Here is a 17,339-nt window from a genome sequence, read left to right as displayed (position 1 = left end):
TTCAATTAGAGTATTTGATTTCAAATCAATTAGTATTTTGATACAATAAATAATATTTTAGAGTAATTTCAGAGATTTAATTAGATTTCAAATTAACCCACAATCCCCAAATTTTATCACAAAATCCTAATTCCCAAATTAAAGCCCTAAATCCCCAAAACAGAACCCTAACCCTAATTTCCCTAACCCTAGCCGTCATACTCCTTCTCGAAAAACAACCTAACAGCTTTAGTAAACCAGACAAAGAAAGAAGAAAGAAAGGTAAGAGAGGGGAAGGGAGAAGCAGGAAAGGGAGAAGGGGGGAAGAAGATCTGAGAGGAAGAGGGCGCCGGGGATGAGAGAGTTGCAACAGAGAGAGAGAGATCCGCAAGAAGAGGAGGAAGAAGACGCACAGCTAGTTGTGCCACACCCAACCACGTTTAGCCCGCCGTCGTGCCGCCACTGCACAGCGTCGCCGCCGTGCCTTCATTGCCACCGAACGCTGTCAAGCACAAAGGGTGTCAGACACCGCGAGGAAGAAGCTGCTCATCGCGTCATAATCACCGTCGCTGGGGCTATGAATCGCTGCTGTGAACCGCGCGAGAGCCAGTGGAGGAGGGAGCCTTTGCTGTATCACCGCCGTGCTTCTATCGGTGCCGAACCACCATGCTGTCGCTGTTGCTGGGTTGACACTGCCGCTACTGCCCAAGCCGTCATCATTGCAGAACACAGACATAGAAGAGGAAGAAAGGATCTCTACCGCTGCCAGGGGTCGTTGGTGAGTCCTGTGCCGCCATCAGGGTCATTGTTCTACCACCATTGAAGCTCGTTGGAGAAGCAGCTATTGTCAGAAGAAGCTACTGCTGCTTTTGCTCTATACTGTTCTGTTCTGCCCCTGCTTCTGGTTTCGCAATTGTCAGAGTCTCTGCCGCCATGGGTATTGCCGTTGGGGTTGTTGGGAACCAACGATGGAGCTGCCCGAAAACCTTATTGTTGCTGCTTTATTATTTCATTGTAAGCTATCTCTATTTCCAATTCCATTGAATTCATTTCCATTTCCGATTCCATTGAATTTCAACTCTCTATTTTGTTGCAACCTTGGTTACTGATGTGAGGATTACTAATGTCGCTGTTACTGGAGTATCATTGGAATCGACATCACTATTACCCTGGTTAATGCTGCCACTAGAATGTATGCCCTGGTCCCTGATTTGTGTTCTTCTGAGTACCAGAGCTGCTGCTCCATTCCCGTATTTCTTTTGGTAAGATTGGTTTTGTTCTACAACCAATATTCTGATTATTGCTCCTTTGATGATCTGTTCTATTTTGCCCTTGCATTTGCTTCAACTTCTATTAAATTTCCTTCCAAAGTTGCTGTTGCTACTACTAGAGTTGTGGGTGATGCCGCTGCCATTCCGGTTGTGTTGGAATGGCTACTGCTGCAACGAATTAGGGATAGAGGAAATTGTTACGTTAAATAATACGATTGCGACATCGAGGTAGGGGCGCTTTCCTTAAACTCATTTTAATTTATGAGAATTGTTATAAATCGATATTAATGCGAAATATATATTTTTGTGATTTCGTAAGTCTTATGGAAAGGTTTGAATTGTTTTGGTCGATTATAATTATTTGTGTGGTTGATTGATTGATCGTTTGAGAAGATTGAATAATTTAGGTTATGGATTGATTTTGATAAATTGGTGGTTGCCGAATTGATTTTCTTGAGAATTGTAAATGTTTTGATAATGGAAATGAGTTTAAGTTATTAAAAAGGATTTGATACATTGGATTTGGGTTGTTAATTTTATCAAAAATGATTTTTGGAAAATTGAACATGGTTTGAGATATTGTAATTGGTTTGGTATTAGAGATTATATAAAGGAGTTTGAGGGATATCTGGATGGGACCCAAAAAGGGTGGCAGAGTCTGAGTTTTAGAGGAGATGCTACCGAAATTTTATAAAAATTAGAGATTTTGTTTAGATAATTATTTAAAAAGATTTGGATTCAAAGGTTATATGGTTTGATTTTGAGTTATTAAGAAAATGAGTATGTTTTAAGTTTGATTCATTTAGAAAAGAATGAATTATGTATTGAATTGTAACTATTGATGAACGGAATGGGAGGTGTGATAATGAAGGATAACGATTGAGTATGATTGATGTATGATGATGAATGAGATGCGATTGAGAATGATGTGGATACTTATAAATTATAATTAAATTATTTATGTGACTTATGAATTTGAATTATCTGAGATACGAGTTTCCCTGGGTAAAGTACCGTGGCTTGCCACCACGTGTTCCAGGTTGAGACTCGATACACTGTTGATCCTACGACGTAAGGGTGACCGGGCCCTTATAAATTCCCGAGAATGATACCCCCATTGAGCGATTTGATATATATATGAGAAAAAGCTATGCATAGACTCATGGGGATGCGCGTCGGGGGACAGTCCAAGGGTTTAGCAAACCGGACTTGTCGGGTTGACTTGATAACCGACAAATGAGACTCATCAGCCATAGGACAGGCATGCATCATTTGCATTTGTATGCTTTGTTTGGGTTTGAACTTAATTTGGTTTGCCTAATTGTTAAACTGTTATTAACTGCTACCCGAACTATTTGCTGCAACTGCTATCTATACTTGTGCTTTCCTTGTCTGTTTTGCCTGTGTTTGTTCTGATGTGGTACTTTTGAGATTATTGGTGATGAGATGATGATTGTGTAGATTGATTATGTGATAGGTTGAAAGCTGTGATTGGTTTCTGATTGAGTTACTAGTAAAGTATGAAAAATCAAGCTGGTTCAGTATAGACTTAATGAACCTATGCTTGGAACAGGTTGGTCGTTCATACAGTCTAGGAAACCGATTAAGATTCTCTTACAAGAAAAGAAAGGTTTTGGATTTTCTGAAAAAAAAATAAATACTGTTTCTTTGAAAAGTTTTGGATGATTAGCCGTTGAATTTTTAAAAGATCCATAGGACGAACGATAATCACTGCCTTGAAACCAATTCTTCTCTTTATACGTATCTTCTTATAACAATTCTTAAACCCTCTACTGAGAACCCTTTCGAAGACGATGTTCTCACCCCCCTACAGGCTTCTTTTTTTTAGAAAACGGACGAAGAAGCTTATGAAGAATCTTTGAGTTAGCATATGCGATATGGATGTATAGTTTAGTTATTGTTTATTTACTCTTCCCTCGCCATTAATATTATATTCTTGTAAGAAGGATAAGAGTTGTATAATTTGTGTGTAAATAATATGTACAAGTCACTTGAGTAAGAAGTTTTGTATATGTATATGCGTGTTTTCTTTTATTTGAAAGTATTTTTTTTTCAATTTTTCGTAAAGAACGATACGGTTTTGAGTTAAAGGCTCATAAATTATTATTATATATATGAGAGTCGTCGTAATATTCTTGCTATCAGAGTGGCGCAGCCAGAAGCGTGACATTCTGACAGTGAGGGTGTTACAATTATGGTATCAGAGCAGTTCATCCTTATTAGAGCCTTAGGAATGGACTGACTATGCTTTATTGCATACTCTAAGCATCTGTCATGTAATAGATCTCATTCAGATAACGAGAATTAGAGTTTTATGCACATAACGGTCTATTGATTAATGCCATTAGTCTTGCATTGCATAATTCCTGGTATTAAGTTTGGCCGGCTTAAAATTAGTGGATTATGTATATGGAAGTACTAATGGGTTATCATAGATAATATACGAGTTATACATAATGCAAATTGTGAGTTTTGGGAACGTTAGAAACTATTTCTCGAAGTCACTCGGTTAAGTGTCTTGTTTCTACTGATGTTATGTGACTTGTTCTCTCATAAGTTTACCATGGAATCCTCAGTTGCTATTTCTTTTGGGAAGTAAATTGATGTTTCCCCAACCCTATTCTTCTGTTCATATGCTTTCTCGTTCAATTCTAACCGCATATATCTGCTTAACGTCCCTGGTGTGTTTGCCCTTCTTTGTTTAAACTCTTTTCTTGATCCATGTATTATTTGGTGCAACTTTGAACTTGTTTTGATGCAGTATATTCCTTTAAGCTCCTATTCCGAGTTCTTTTAAAGATGTGATTTAATTTTTTTCCTACTTGACTATATTTACAACCATTATTCTTGAAGCCTTTATAAAATTGTTTTTGATTCGATATAACCTTCCCTATATGAAACTTTGAAAATTCTTTATATTGTTTAAAAACTATTTACTCCCAATACCTCACTAGTTCTTTTACTGATTTATGAAAATATACTTATTTTAGAAATACAACTTGATTTTCTAACAACTACATTACAGTTTTTACGAATATCTTTACTTGAGTATGTATTTAGATATTCTTCAAAGAAAGGTTTTTGTCTCTTTCCAGTTGGTTTTTGTTTAATAAACTTTACCTAATTTATTTTTAATTTGAATTTGGTTTAGCATACTGCATTGTTTATGCAATTGTCGTTCTTTTGAAAATGTTGGACTCATGTCTTTCTTCTTATGAATGGACCAATTCCCTTAATCTTTTCATTTCTGTGAATGTCATATTTGATTCTGTTTTTAATTACTCTTTTACTTTTGTGAATGTCACCATTAGTCTTAGTTTTCCTTTTCTTGTGAATCTCATACTCATCTGAGTCAACTTGAATTTGTTTCCATCAAATGCACCGTTTGTCCTCTTATTTGTCTTTCTTTAGTCAAAGGTTCTTTCTTAAGAATTTCCTATTGATTGAGTTGTCTTTCCTAGCGCGTTTTGTATTCCTTTGGATCAATTGAAAACTTGTTTGATATTCCAAGCCTAGTGAATTTTAGTTTGAAATCCCTTGATTTAAAAATCCTTTCTCGTGTGGGTTAATTTCCTTTTAAGTGCATCTTAATCTCTTGAATATTTTTGTGAGGTGGTGATTTCAAGTATACTTTCGGAGTTTTGTTTTGAACTATTTTTAAAGAAGTTTTGAATCCTCTTTGAAGAAGTTTCAAATTAAATTTTCTTGCTTGATTGTAATTGAAAACCATTTATTAAATTTTGATAAGGTTATTTTGACTTAGCATACACCTCTTTAAGTGAAGCTCTAAACACCTCATCATGCGTACACGGCCCTAGCGCACGTACGCGAAGATGAATTTTTCACGCGCTCGCATACGCGGCAGTTGGCACGCGACACGGACCAGCTTTTCTGTTTCGCGTACTCGCGTACGCGGAAGGGTGTTCGCGTACACGGAACCCTGCTTTTGCTGAAAGTGTGTTTACAAGAATTTTTACCTCAGAGTTTTTTTCTAAATAAAGTTTAACTTCTTCTTCTTCCATATTTGCTATAATTTTTATACACGCTTGATTGAATATAAAACTTGAGAATTTTTGAAAAAACATTTGATTTTCTTACAACCTTGCCACGATTTTACTGTATATCTTTATTTGATTGAATATCTAAATGTCTTTTAGAATTTTCGAAAAGTTGTTTTGGCCTTAACCCAACTGACTTTCCCTTTTCAAACCTCACCTATTTTGTCTTTAACTTGTAAATTATTTTGACAAGAGGCAATTTGATTTCCTTCCAAGTTTTATGCCTACTTTTGGTTAAGTGGTGCACCTAATTATTTTTCTCAAATATTTGAGAAAATATTTTTGTTCTTAGCCAAATCGGTGTTCATTTTGTTTTAAAACTCTACATAATCTATTTCAACATGGAATTGTATTAACGTAATGCCACAAATATACCTTTGTTATTTCTTTTACAAAGTGTTTGATGAGCACTTTTTCTTTGAAAACGTGAAATAGTTTTTGAAATGTTTTTCATTCTTTATAAGCAATTCATTCAAAAGCATTCTTAATTCTACTCGAGTCTTATGAGCTTTGTCTTTAGTCTTAGACATTCTTTTTCTGTAAACCTCATATTCCTTGGCTTAATTTTGTTTCAAACTACTGCACTACTTTTCCTTTTGTTATTCCTATCGGGTTTTGTTGATTCGGGAATCATTTTCGAGATTGCCAAACTAATTTTCTTTTTGACACTCTTCATTCTTATACATCCCTGATTACTTGTGATTTCAACAATCCTTTCAAGCCCTAGTGGATTTCGTCCTTGTCGTTTGTCCTTTTCCAAGGTCTTGTATCCTTTTGAATAAACTCGAGGATTGCCTTAGAATCACGTATGACTTTTAGGGGGTAGCAAACAAAACTTTAAAAATGCTGTTCGTGAACGTGAAAGGTGGATTGGTAAGTGTGCAACATTATGAGGAGTGTGGTAGTTTGTTCCTTGTAAGGGTTTGCGGATGTTAGGCTTGTGACGGGTTATAGGGTTGTGAAGTGACTGATGGAGTTGGGCAGTTGCAATTCTAAAGTTGATACGAGGTCTATGCGCAGACGTTATCCTATTTGTTTACATCAGCCTATTTTCAAACTTTTGCCATCTAGATACCGCTTTGTTTTTGCGAACACCTAACTAGAACACTTGCACCTTCTTGCATTTAAAGTTTTGATAAAATAGTAGCCCCATATGATATCTATATTTTGGACCATCTTGTAATTTTTGCTCTAGACCACACTTTTTTCTTACACCTAAGTTTTACGGAATTTCTTGTATTTGGAAAATTATATACATATATCTGCCAAGACCCGTGCTTTTCTAAAGTATGCAAAGTAAAGTAGTCAAAACTATTCTAGTAATTCTATGTACCAAGTTAATTTTCGAGGATGAAAATTTTTTATAAGGTGGGTAGGATTTAAGACCCAGAAATTTCAGAAAAATCTTATTAAGAGCTAATTTTGATTTATTTATTTATTACGTACCTTAACCTCAGAAATTATTTTATTAAAGATAATTAAAGCAAATTTTGATTAATTGAGTTTAAAGTAATTTAAGGTTTTATCTGATTTTATAATTATCGAATTATTTTCTATATTTAAATAATAAAGTTTAGCAAATATAAAATAATAAGAATTTTATATGGCTTGGTTTAAGTAATTGAGATTTCGGAATTTAATACTAATATTTTTATAAATAAAAAAAATTAATTATATTACCTTATAATTTCAATTAGAGTATTTAATTTCAAATCAATTAGTATTTTGATACAATAAATAATATTTTAGAGTAATTTTAGAGATTTAATTAGATTTCAGATTAACTCACAATCAAGTCACCAAAAAAAAAGATTAACTCACAATCCCCAAATTTTATCACAAAATCCTAATTCCCAAATTAAAACCCTAAATCCCCAAAACACAACCCTAACCCTAATTTTCCTAACCCTAGCCGCCATACCCCTTCCCCAAAACAACCTAACAGCTTTAGTAAACCAGAAAAAGAAAGAAGAAATAAAGGGAAGAGATGGGAAGGGAGACACAGGAAAGGGAGAAGGGGGGAAAGAGAGGAAGGCGGTGCGGTGGGTGTCACTGCCACCGCCGCCGCCGCTGTTGGCAAGGGAGAAGGAGATCTGAGAGGAAGAGGGCGCCGGGGATGAGGGAGCTGCAACAGAGAGAGAGATCCGCAAGAAAAGGAGGAAGAAGACACACAACTAGTTGTGCCACACCCAACCACGTTCAGCCCGCCGTCGCGCCGCCACTGCACAGCGTCGCCGCCATGCCTTCATTGCCACCGAACGCCGTCAAGCACGAAGGGAGCCAGATACTGAGAGGAAGAAACTGCTCATCGCGTCATAGTCACCATCGCTGGGGCTATGAATCGCCGCTGTGAACCCCGCGAGAATTAGTGGAGGAGGGAGCCTCTGCTGCGTCACCGCCGTGCTTCTATCAGCGCCGAGCCGCCATGCTGTCGCTGCTGCTGGGTTGACACTGCCGCTAATACCAAGCCGTCATCATCGCAGAACACACACATAGAAGAGGAAGAAAGGATCTCTGCCGCTGCCAGGGTCGTTGGTGAGTCCTGTGCCGCCATTAGGGTCACTGTTCTGCCACCATTGAAGCTCGTCAGAGAAGGAGCTATTATTAGAAGAAGCTACTGCTGCTTTTACTCTATGCTGTTCTGTTCTGCCCCTGCTTCTGGTTTCGCAATTGCCAGAGTCTCTGCCGCCATGGGTATTGCCGTTGGAGTTGTTGGGAACCAACAATGAAGCTGCCCAGAAACTTTATTGTTGTTGCTTTATTATTTCATTGTAAGCTATCTCCATTTCCAATACCACCCCTGACCCAGGCCCAAACTACCCCTCAAGGGAAACCCAACAAGCCGGTTCCTAAAATTCGACCCGGTCGACGTCTAACTTCACCACCTGCACAACCCGGCACACCACACCCAGCAAATCGGTCGGGTTGGCTTCCTCGGGGCAACACCCGAAGCCCCGACCCAGAGTCCAGAACGACCTGCTCCCCCCCACGTGGACAGGGACAGTTCATATGCGTCCTGGCCAGTGGGCTAGGTCATCGTCGGGCCCGCCCAGCACAGTATATAAGGAGAGAGGACAGCACTCCCCCAAGGTACACATCACCTTTCCTAATCTGGCTATTATTTCTTACGGACACTGACTTGATCGTCGGAGTGTCCTTGCAGGTGGCCACCCCCCTCTCTCGTTCGTCACACCACCAACTCCACCAGTCTCCAGTTAGAGACCAAGAACCCGCTCTGCGCTACTCCAGGGTCTCGCACGCTCATCCCCTCGCAATCACCCGACCCGTCGAGCACCCGAGATCACCAGGTGATGAACAACTATTTTTCATAAGTCAAAAACTCAAAGGTTACTTTTAAAGCTTCCCAAACGGACCCATCCATCCATGCATATACTACTCCTAATCTTTTGAAAATTAAATAATGAGTTATTTATAATTTATTATCTNNGTTTCAAATCGTATTCGTTATGTTAAAAACATTTATAATACACTCTTAAAGTAAAAATATCAGCATATATTTTTCCGAATTTGGATCCTCTAAAAAAATCAACCCTCACCTCCATTCGCCATCTCATCCACAGAAATCCTTCTCCTCCTTCTAAAGAAGTCATCCAATCCTCCCATCTACAACAGTGTGGTCTAAAAGTCACTATTGTTGAACGATACATAACCCTAAAAATCCCACAAGAACTCATTCAAAACTACCAAAACCAGGGCTACACTCATTTGCATCTAAGGGAAGTTAGGCTTATTCTTACTCTCCATGGAAGAAGATCCCTTCCGGTGATAGCCAAAGTTGCTCTTTTAGATACCACTTTCAAAGAATACCAACACGCCTTGATAGGAGCATTAGTAACTACACTCTCCAATGAAAGTGTCATTCTCACTATAGCCCATAATTTCACTATAAGACTTTCAGATCCAACAATATGTCAAAGGCTAAAGATCCAAATACAGCTAGTTGGAGTAATTCAAGACTCTAATGCTGAACAAGCCATCTTGCACCACCAAGTCCTCTACAGAGTTCAAGACTATGCTCTTGATCTCAATCTTCCAAATACTACAGGAGAAGCATTATTCATGTTTACAGACAATGCAAGAGGACCAGCAATCGTAAACATTCCAAGAATGATCACTACTGATGAACTTTCTTCTATCATTTCATTGGAATGGATTACTGATTATGAGAAAGCTTTCCTAAAGGAACAGGTTGATGTTCATACTACGACACCTCTAACTATTACTCATAATAGTGATGAAACGGTGACTACTATTTTTTAGAGACCTGGAATGACCAAACAAACCTCACTGCAAGGACCATCCTTCAGAAGAATTAATATGATCTCTCCTGTCCAGGTGCAAACAACTCACGATCAACATGATCCACCTGTGCACTTTTATGAGAACGGAAAACCTGTTTATGTTTCTCATATAAATGGCCACTTCATTTAGGATGTTGATCCCTCTATGTGTGATCCTGACTGTGACTGTGCTAATCAATGGAGTGACACTGATGATAAAGATTATGCTAGAAGACAGAGGAACAAGAAAAAGAAGAAGAAGTTACTACAAGCCCCTTGCTCCTTTAAAAGACCTGAGCCTCCTGATGATGCTGAAGCAGCTCCAATGCTCAGAAAGAAACCAATGCTCAGGAAGACAAGACTGTCCCGAAAAGACTCTATGGATTATCTTTATCAGCCAGTCAATATGATCCCATGCATTGCCACTCTCAGATTTTATGAGGAAGAATTCCCACCTTTAGTGACCCAGACTGATGAAAAGAAAATTACTAGAAGACCTTACGTAATTCCTCAAGGAATTACTCCACATGGGCATCAAGCAACAAATCCTCAAGAGAAAGTACTTAATTGGCACACAGACAACGCATTCAGCCAAAATAAAGTCTTACTCCGAATAGATCACACCCTTGATGCTCTCGTAGAAAAAACTGAAGGTCTTTTAGCACAACTAAGTTCCGTGGCAGAACAGGTTGCTGAACTCAAAAATTGGCTCTCCGCTCAAGCTTTTCAACTTGATCAAGAACTCAAGACTTATATTGACAATAAGTACTTTGGCCCAGAATTCCACAAGAAAAATAGAGAGCTGGATCAAGTCAAGGCCCAACTTCGAAAAATTGAGATGGACAAAATCAAAGCAGCTGTACCTCAAGTACTGGCTATAGACCCATTATCCATGTATCCTAAACCATATCCCTCGTATTCGCCTATTTTATTTCCCTTAACATATTCACCACCAGAAACCCCAGATTATGATTCTATTTTCAAATCCACCTACCATTTAGCCAGACAAGCAAACACCAAAAAATCCATCTCTCCCCAAGGGCGACGTTATTCATCTCAATCTCAGCCGTCTATTCAACCCAGGCCTCATCCTCCTTGGAAACCAGAAAATTTTTTCAGAGAAGAAACCTCTTTTAATGTCCCTACAAAAGATAAGGGCATCAAAGAAGGGTCTCCTACTCCAGGACGATCAATTAATACTCTTACTTTGGATAACCAATCACACAGTGAAGAAACCACTGAAGTATCTGAGGATACTACTGAGACCAGTGAAGAAACAGATGAATGGTCCGAAGAAGACTATGAAGCAGACCTTTTAGCAATAGCCATAGTCAACCCAGTAGAAGAAGAAGAGAAAGAAATAACCTCTAAAAGAGATGAACCAACAGTTTCAGCTAGTCATACTCACACAGAGTCCTTTGAAGTCAAAACTTCTAACAAATGGTTCACCTTTGATGATATTCCACCAGCAAGATACAGAAAAAGGTTGAATGAATTTAGTGCTTGGATTGAAACCACCATGGCCAATCCAAACCTTTCAAGTAGACAAGTCCTTGCAGATTTTATAAATCAGATGACTGGCAATCCAAGAATGGGTGAATAACCTTTCAGAATATGAAAGACTCCAGCTCATCAATGGTACCTCTTCACAGTTTCTAGGGATAATCCATCAAGAATTCTTGGGAGACATTACAATCATCCAGAAAAGAAATTCTCAAGAATACTTTGAAATGAAGTGATGTTCACTCAACAGAAAGGACTTGGAGAGACATTACAAGAAAATGGCTGCTAAATATTATCCTCTTGGAGGAAATAATAACCCGCCGCTTAAACAAGTCTTCATGGCATCCTTGCCAGATGAACTTCAGCCAGAATTACAGCACATGATGATGACTCTTCGTAAAGAAGTGGCTACCACTACCATTGAAAAAATCTATCAGTTGGCTCTAGCTGCTCTAGATAAATTGTGTGAACAACAACAAATGTTCAAACAGCTCAACAAAAATTCAAGCAAACTCAAAGGAGCATGCAACAAATCCTATTTGAAGATCAAGTACAAAGAGTTAAGCATGTGTGAATGTAAGCCAAAGAAGAAGACACATTGGCAACTGCCAGCTAGAACATTCCACCAGAAGGCATTTATAAGGGGAAGAAGGAGGCGAAAATACCGTTATTTCAAAAGGAGGAAACCCCATACTAAGTCAAACAAATGCTTCATCTGTGGAAAATAAGGACACTTTGCTAAAACATATCCTCATAAGACAAAAAAGGAGATAAAAATGCTTTAGTCTTTAATGGATATAGCTTCCATCGAAGATGAAGAAGATCTTGAATCAGTACTTGAAGAACAAGAAAGCAAAGATGGAGAAACCGAATATGTTTTTCAAGACTCTGATTCAGAAGGAGACCTCCCACCAAAAAGGTCAATCTTTTCTATATCCTCCATTGCCTCTATTATCACAAGAATTCCTAAAAGATCAAGCTTCCCAGAAGAAGAACTTGGATACCTTGGATCCTTAGGACTGAAATAGATTGATGGTACTCCTCGCCCTCATTTCGATTTAAAAGTCAAGACGTCCGTCTATGACAAACCAACAAAGGCTGTTGCACTAATGGATACTTGATCTTGTGCCACTGTCCTAAGACCACATGTCTTACCAAAAGAAATGTGGGCACCTTTTTCTAAAAGGTTCACAGCAGCTAACAGTGAGATCTTCACCATCAATCTTATTTCCAAAAAACCCATTGGTTTGAAAATATTTTCAGGCCAGACTACTTGGCTCAGGGTACTGGGAAGCTATCTCCCAGACAAAGATGTTCTGTTCGGCTTTGATACATTCTTCCGAACCCATGGATTGTATATCAAACCCACTGGCCTAAGTTACAAAGGGCAGTTTTTGCCTTTTACAGGGATACAAAGTATCCTTGAAATCCAAGAAGCTCCAGAAGAATATAAGGAGATCCAGCAGCTACTTTTTAGTGCCTGTTGTGACAGTCATGATCAATTCAACCACCCTGCTCCTTTGTGGAAGAATCCAGAATTTTATGTTCGACTCCCTTTCAAAAAGAATGAGGACATTAACCCAACAAAGGCCACGCATTCAGGGATGAACCCTGAAGATCTTAAGTTGGCAAGAGCTGAATGTGCAGCTATTCTTGTTCAAGGACTCATTGAACCAACCAATTCTAACTGGGCGTGCCAAGCATTCTATGTTGAAAAAAGGGCCGAGTAGAATAGAGGAAAGAAGAGGCTTGTTATTGATTATAAGCCACTTAATGTCTTCTTACAAGATGACAAGTTTCCTCTACCAAGAATCTCAGTTATTACACAGAGATTAAGTGGAGCGAAAATATTCAGCAAGTTTGATCTAAAGGCTGGTTTTTGGTAAATTGGGCTCCATCCTAAGGATAGATACAAAATAGCATTCTGTATCCCTGAAGCCCAATATCAATGGACAGTAATGCCATTTGGACTCAAAGTAGCCACATCTCTTTTCCAAAAGGCAATATGACCAAAATCTTTGAGCCTATATTACACTCCACACTTATTTATATTGATGATATATTACTGTTCTCAAAGGACAATGAAGCCCACAAGGCACTCCTGGCCCAATTCACTCAAATTATCAAGGATTAGGGAATCATGCTATCATAAAAAAGAGCTCTATTGCCAAGAAAAAGATTGAATTCCTTGGGATGGTCTTCGAAGATGGATTCTTTCAACCAGGAAATCATATTGCCAAAGAATTAATCCATTTCCCTGATGAGAACATGACGGTCAAATAAGTCCAACAATTCTTGAGAATTGTTAACTACATCAGGGACTTTATCCCAGATGTGGCCAGACACACTAGCCAGCTGTCAAAACTCCTGAAAAAAAAAGCCCTACCATGGGGACTTGAGCAAACCACAACTGTCAAGACCTTGAAGAAAATAGCACAATATCTCCCTCCTTTAAAGATTCCCAATACGGGAAAAAGAATATTACAAACAGATGCTAGTGATGAATTCTGGGGAGCTGTGCTACTTGAAGAAATTGAAGGGACAAGACACTACTGTGCGCATGCTAGTGGACAGTTCAAAGAATCTGAAAAACATTACCATGCCACTTACAAAGAGATTTTTGCTATCAAAAGAGGAATAGAAAAATTCAATTTCTACCTCAGTTCTTATCATTTCACTGTGGAAATGGATAACACCTCTTTCCCATCAATGCTGGAAATCAAGAAAAAGATCTTGCCAGACTCTCAGCTCTTGCGATGGAAAGATTGGTTCTCTCGCTATAAATTCGAAGTAAGACACATAAAAGGACACCAAAACACACTTGCTGATTTCCTATCCAGACCAACCAAAGAACCACTCCCCAAACCAATCCATTACATTTGCACCATGAGCACATACAATCCTTCGTACACCATTCCATTCCCTGATTGTCCACTTCACAGAAGTCTATACGGAAGAAAGATTGGTCCTTTTCCACTCAAAGTAAGACCCTAGACAGAGTTCCAAATAGATTGTCTAGCCAAACAAACATTGTTTTACTGGCTACATCAGCTCCTTATCATAACCCAAATCCATCCAAATCCAAGGTACTTCAATATAGATACCCCCATTTTGCACTATACCAATAATCCAAGGACCTATACCAGAGGAAATGATGTGGTATATCTGGGCTCTGTCTTCCATGTATACATGTGCTATCATAGTGCCACTCTTTTCTGTATATCATATCCTGTGTAATCGCACTCAAGTTCAATCTCATCTAGTCCGGTTATTCTCTATGTATGCCCCCACTTGATGCATAGAGAGGAATGTTATATAAGATGCTCGACCGGCACCAACTATGGGATAAATCCTCTAAGGCAAAACGGAAATTCGGTTGTTTTGTCACCTTACAAAGGAATTATTTTACTGGGGGAGATTCACACACCATGAACAGGGTCGATATTGTTGGATACTCTACCATATGGCCCACAGATGAAAAGATAGTCCTAAATGCCCTGGCCAAATGCCTTTGTCAACTTTGGCAACCTGGACTATATGGAGAGAGAGATGTAGTTGAAGAACTCCCGTTTCAAACAGATGTTCCGCCAATAACTCTCTAGGAGTTCCAGTCCAGATTCATAACTTCAAGAATAATTAATCAATTTAGACAATACTCCTTTTATGCTCCAAGAGACCAGCCCAGCACGTCTACCCATATTCCAAACAGAAATTCTAAAGAAGATCTGAATTCTGAAGATCTAAATGGAAGAGTATATGCCTTACCACCAAGCCCAACCAGAATTGATGCAGGATATGCCTTACCACCAAGCCCAACCAGAATTGATGCAGGAATACCCAATGACTCTGAAGGACCAAACTCAGATCCATATGACCCGTATCTACAAGATGCTCAAGATCCAAATGAAGGAAACATTGAAGACCTATTTACTTATCTACAAGACCCGTATATGGATCTTAGAACTATCAATTTGGCCTCTGATGACACATCATCCTTCTCAGATGGTGATGGGACCCTTCCAGAAGACTATTTCAAACCGTCCCTTTATTAGAGCAGTAACCCCACTATGTATAATTATTGAGTGCATTAAAAGAAAGTGACCTCTGTCACATGTGTAAGAAAGACCAGAAAGAGATAAGGCTTATCCTTACCCTCCAACTGGCATTGTATGATAGGTTTGTTTAGATTCCGCAAGATATCATTGTTATCTAGAGACCTCTATAAAAGGAGGAGCTCATCTCAGTTATAATCAGATCTCAATAAACATTGTAATATATCCACTTTTCTTTTAGTAAAAAAATAAAAAATAAAAATTGGACGAAAAAAAGAGAAGGGATAAATGAAAAAGCAATTCAATCCTATAAACTTAAAATTTTTTGTTTGAACGGTTGTAAAAATCCTAAATTGGAAAAACGCTCTGATTTTAAATTAAAATAATTTCTAATTATGAAATCATTCCAAACATTTTTTTAATTTACAAAAGTTAAATTTTAGTAATAACTGCCAACGAATAAGATTTGTTAAAATATAATTAGGATCAATTAGGATCAATTAGAATTATTTAGTATATCTGAATATTTATTATAGAATATTACGTCTTTATTATTACGATTTTCTTAGTCCTTATAAATACCCTTCTATATTGTATCATTCGAGACAACTTGATTACACTCAATAATACACAAATCCTTTCTCCAGTCTAGTCTCTTATTTCTAACATGGTATCAGAACCATGGTATCCTCCTTGAAAATGATAGGTTATTTTTTTTGCGGTGAAATCACCGTAGTTTTTGCATTTTTTTATGCCATTCTTCTTTCCCTTTTGTCACTCATTTGATGTTTTTTCACCTCACCGAGTAGCCTATTTTCTCTGTCTTGTGTTTTTTCGAGTCGAATGATTAAACACCATTGATGAGTTTGGAAAACTCTTAATTAATATTTATGATGGCTAAACATTATTAAAAATAATTAACTGCAAAAATTAATAATTTGATTTGATTAAATAATTTTTGTTGCAGGTTTTTATATTGGGGCAGAAAATAAAGATGTTGCTGGCCCAAATTAAAAATCAGCCTTGCTGCATGTGTTATATTTAGTGGCTGAGTTTTTATTGATGGGCCAAGCTCAATGTTTTTATAGCCAAGCCCATATTTAATTTTGATGAATGCTTCCTATGCTTGATCCGAAATCAAATTCATCAAGAAAGCAAATGTTAACTATTTGGGCCAGATTAAATTCTAATGCTACCAAGCCCAACATTATTTTTGATGAAAGTTTCCAAGCCTGGTCCGAAACCAAGGTTAAATGAAAACTAAATGGTTTCATGCTCTCCAACGGACAAGTGACGAGCAAAAACAAAAAGTCTCGTGTCCAGAGACGAACTAAAACAGAAAAGCCTCCTCTGTATTCAGCAAGTGTCAGCAACATAAAAAAGGGGGCTAAGATTCAACCCCCCTTCTCTTAGCCACTGAAACCATCAATTGGTATCAGAGCTTGGTCTCAAAGAGATCAAGCTTTGCAGCTTGGAGTAAAGATCCTCATGGTAGAAAATAGTGGCGCAAATGTGGTGTCTTATAATCTAACTGAAGGTCAATCAAGCAACAGACCCCCTCTTTTCAATGGGAAAAATTATACCTATTGGAAGGAGAGGATGAAGATATTCGTACAAGCAGTGGATTACAGACTTTGGAAGATTATTCTCGAAGGGCCTCGATTTCCAACTATCACAAGTGCAGAAGGAGTTGTTTCTCTCAAACCAGAAGCAAGATGGACCGAGGAAGATAGGAAGAAGGTGGAGTTAAAGCCTACTTTAACAAAAAGGCAACTCCAAGGTTTTGTAGACTATGCAATCGGAATGGACACTTTCCCATTCAATGCTTTTTCGGTGAAAGAATGGTTGGTGACAAAGTTTATAAAATTGTTTTTGATTACAATGGCTTAGGACATAGAAGATGGTTTAATGTAAAAGGATCCAAAAAGATTTGGATACCTAAGGTTACCTAAGCATTGTTTTGTAGGTGTGCCTAGCATCCAAAAGGAAGGAAAATGTGTGGTATATGGACAGCGGATGCTCTAGGCATATGACCGGAAAGGCAACCTTCTTCATAAAGCTTGATGACTATGATGGAGGACTTGTCACTTTCGGTGATGATGCAAAAGGAAAAAGTGTGGCTGTTGGGAAAGTTGGTAAAAACTTTTCTTCTTG

General features: G+C 38.2%; 1 long non-coding RNA gene across 1 annotated transcript; it reads left to right on the top strand.

Moving 5' to 3' along the window:
* On the top strand, positions 680–1,141 carry LOC110263245. Its single transcript, XR_002348560.1, has 2 exons — positions 680–993; positions 1,095–1,141. It is a non-coding gene; the product is annotated as an uncharacterized LOC110263245 (long non-coding RNA).

Source organism: Arachis ipaensis, chromosome B01 (assembly GCF_000816755.2).
Source record: "Arachis ipaensis cultivar K30076 chromosome B01, Araip1.1, whole genome shotgun sequence".
Taxonomy (NCBI): Eukaryota; Viridiplantae; Streptophyta; class Magnoliopsida; order Fabales; family Fabaceae; genus Arachis; species Arachis ipaensis.
Note: the sequence above shows the minus strand (reverse complement) of the source record. Positions and strands in the feature narration are given on the sequence as shown.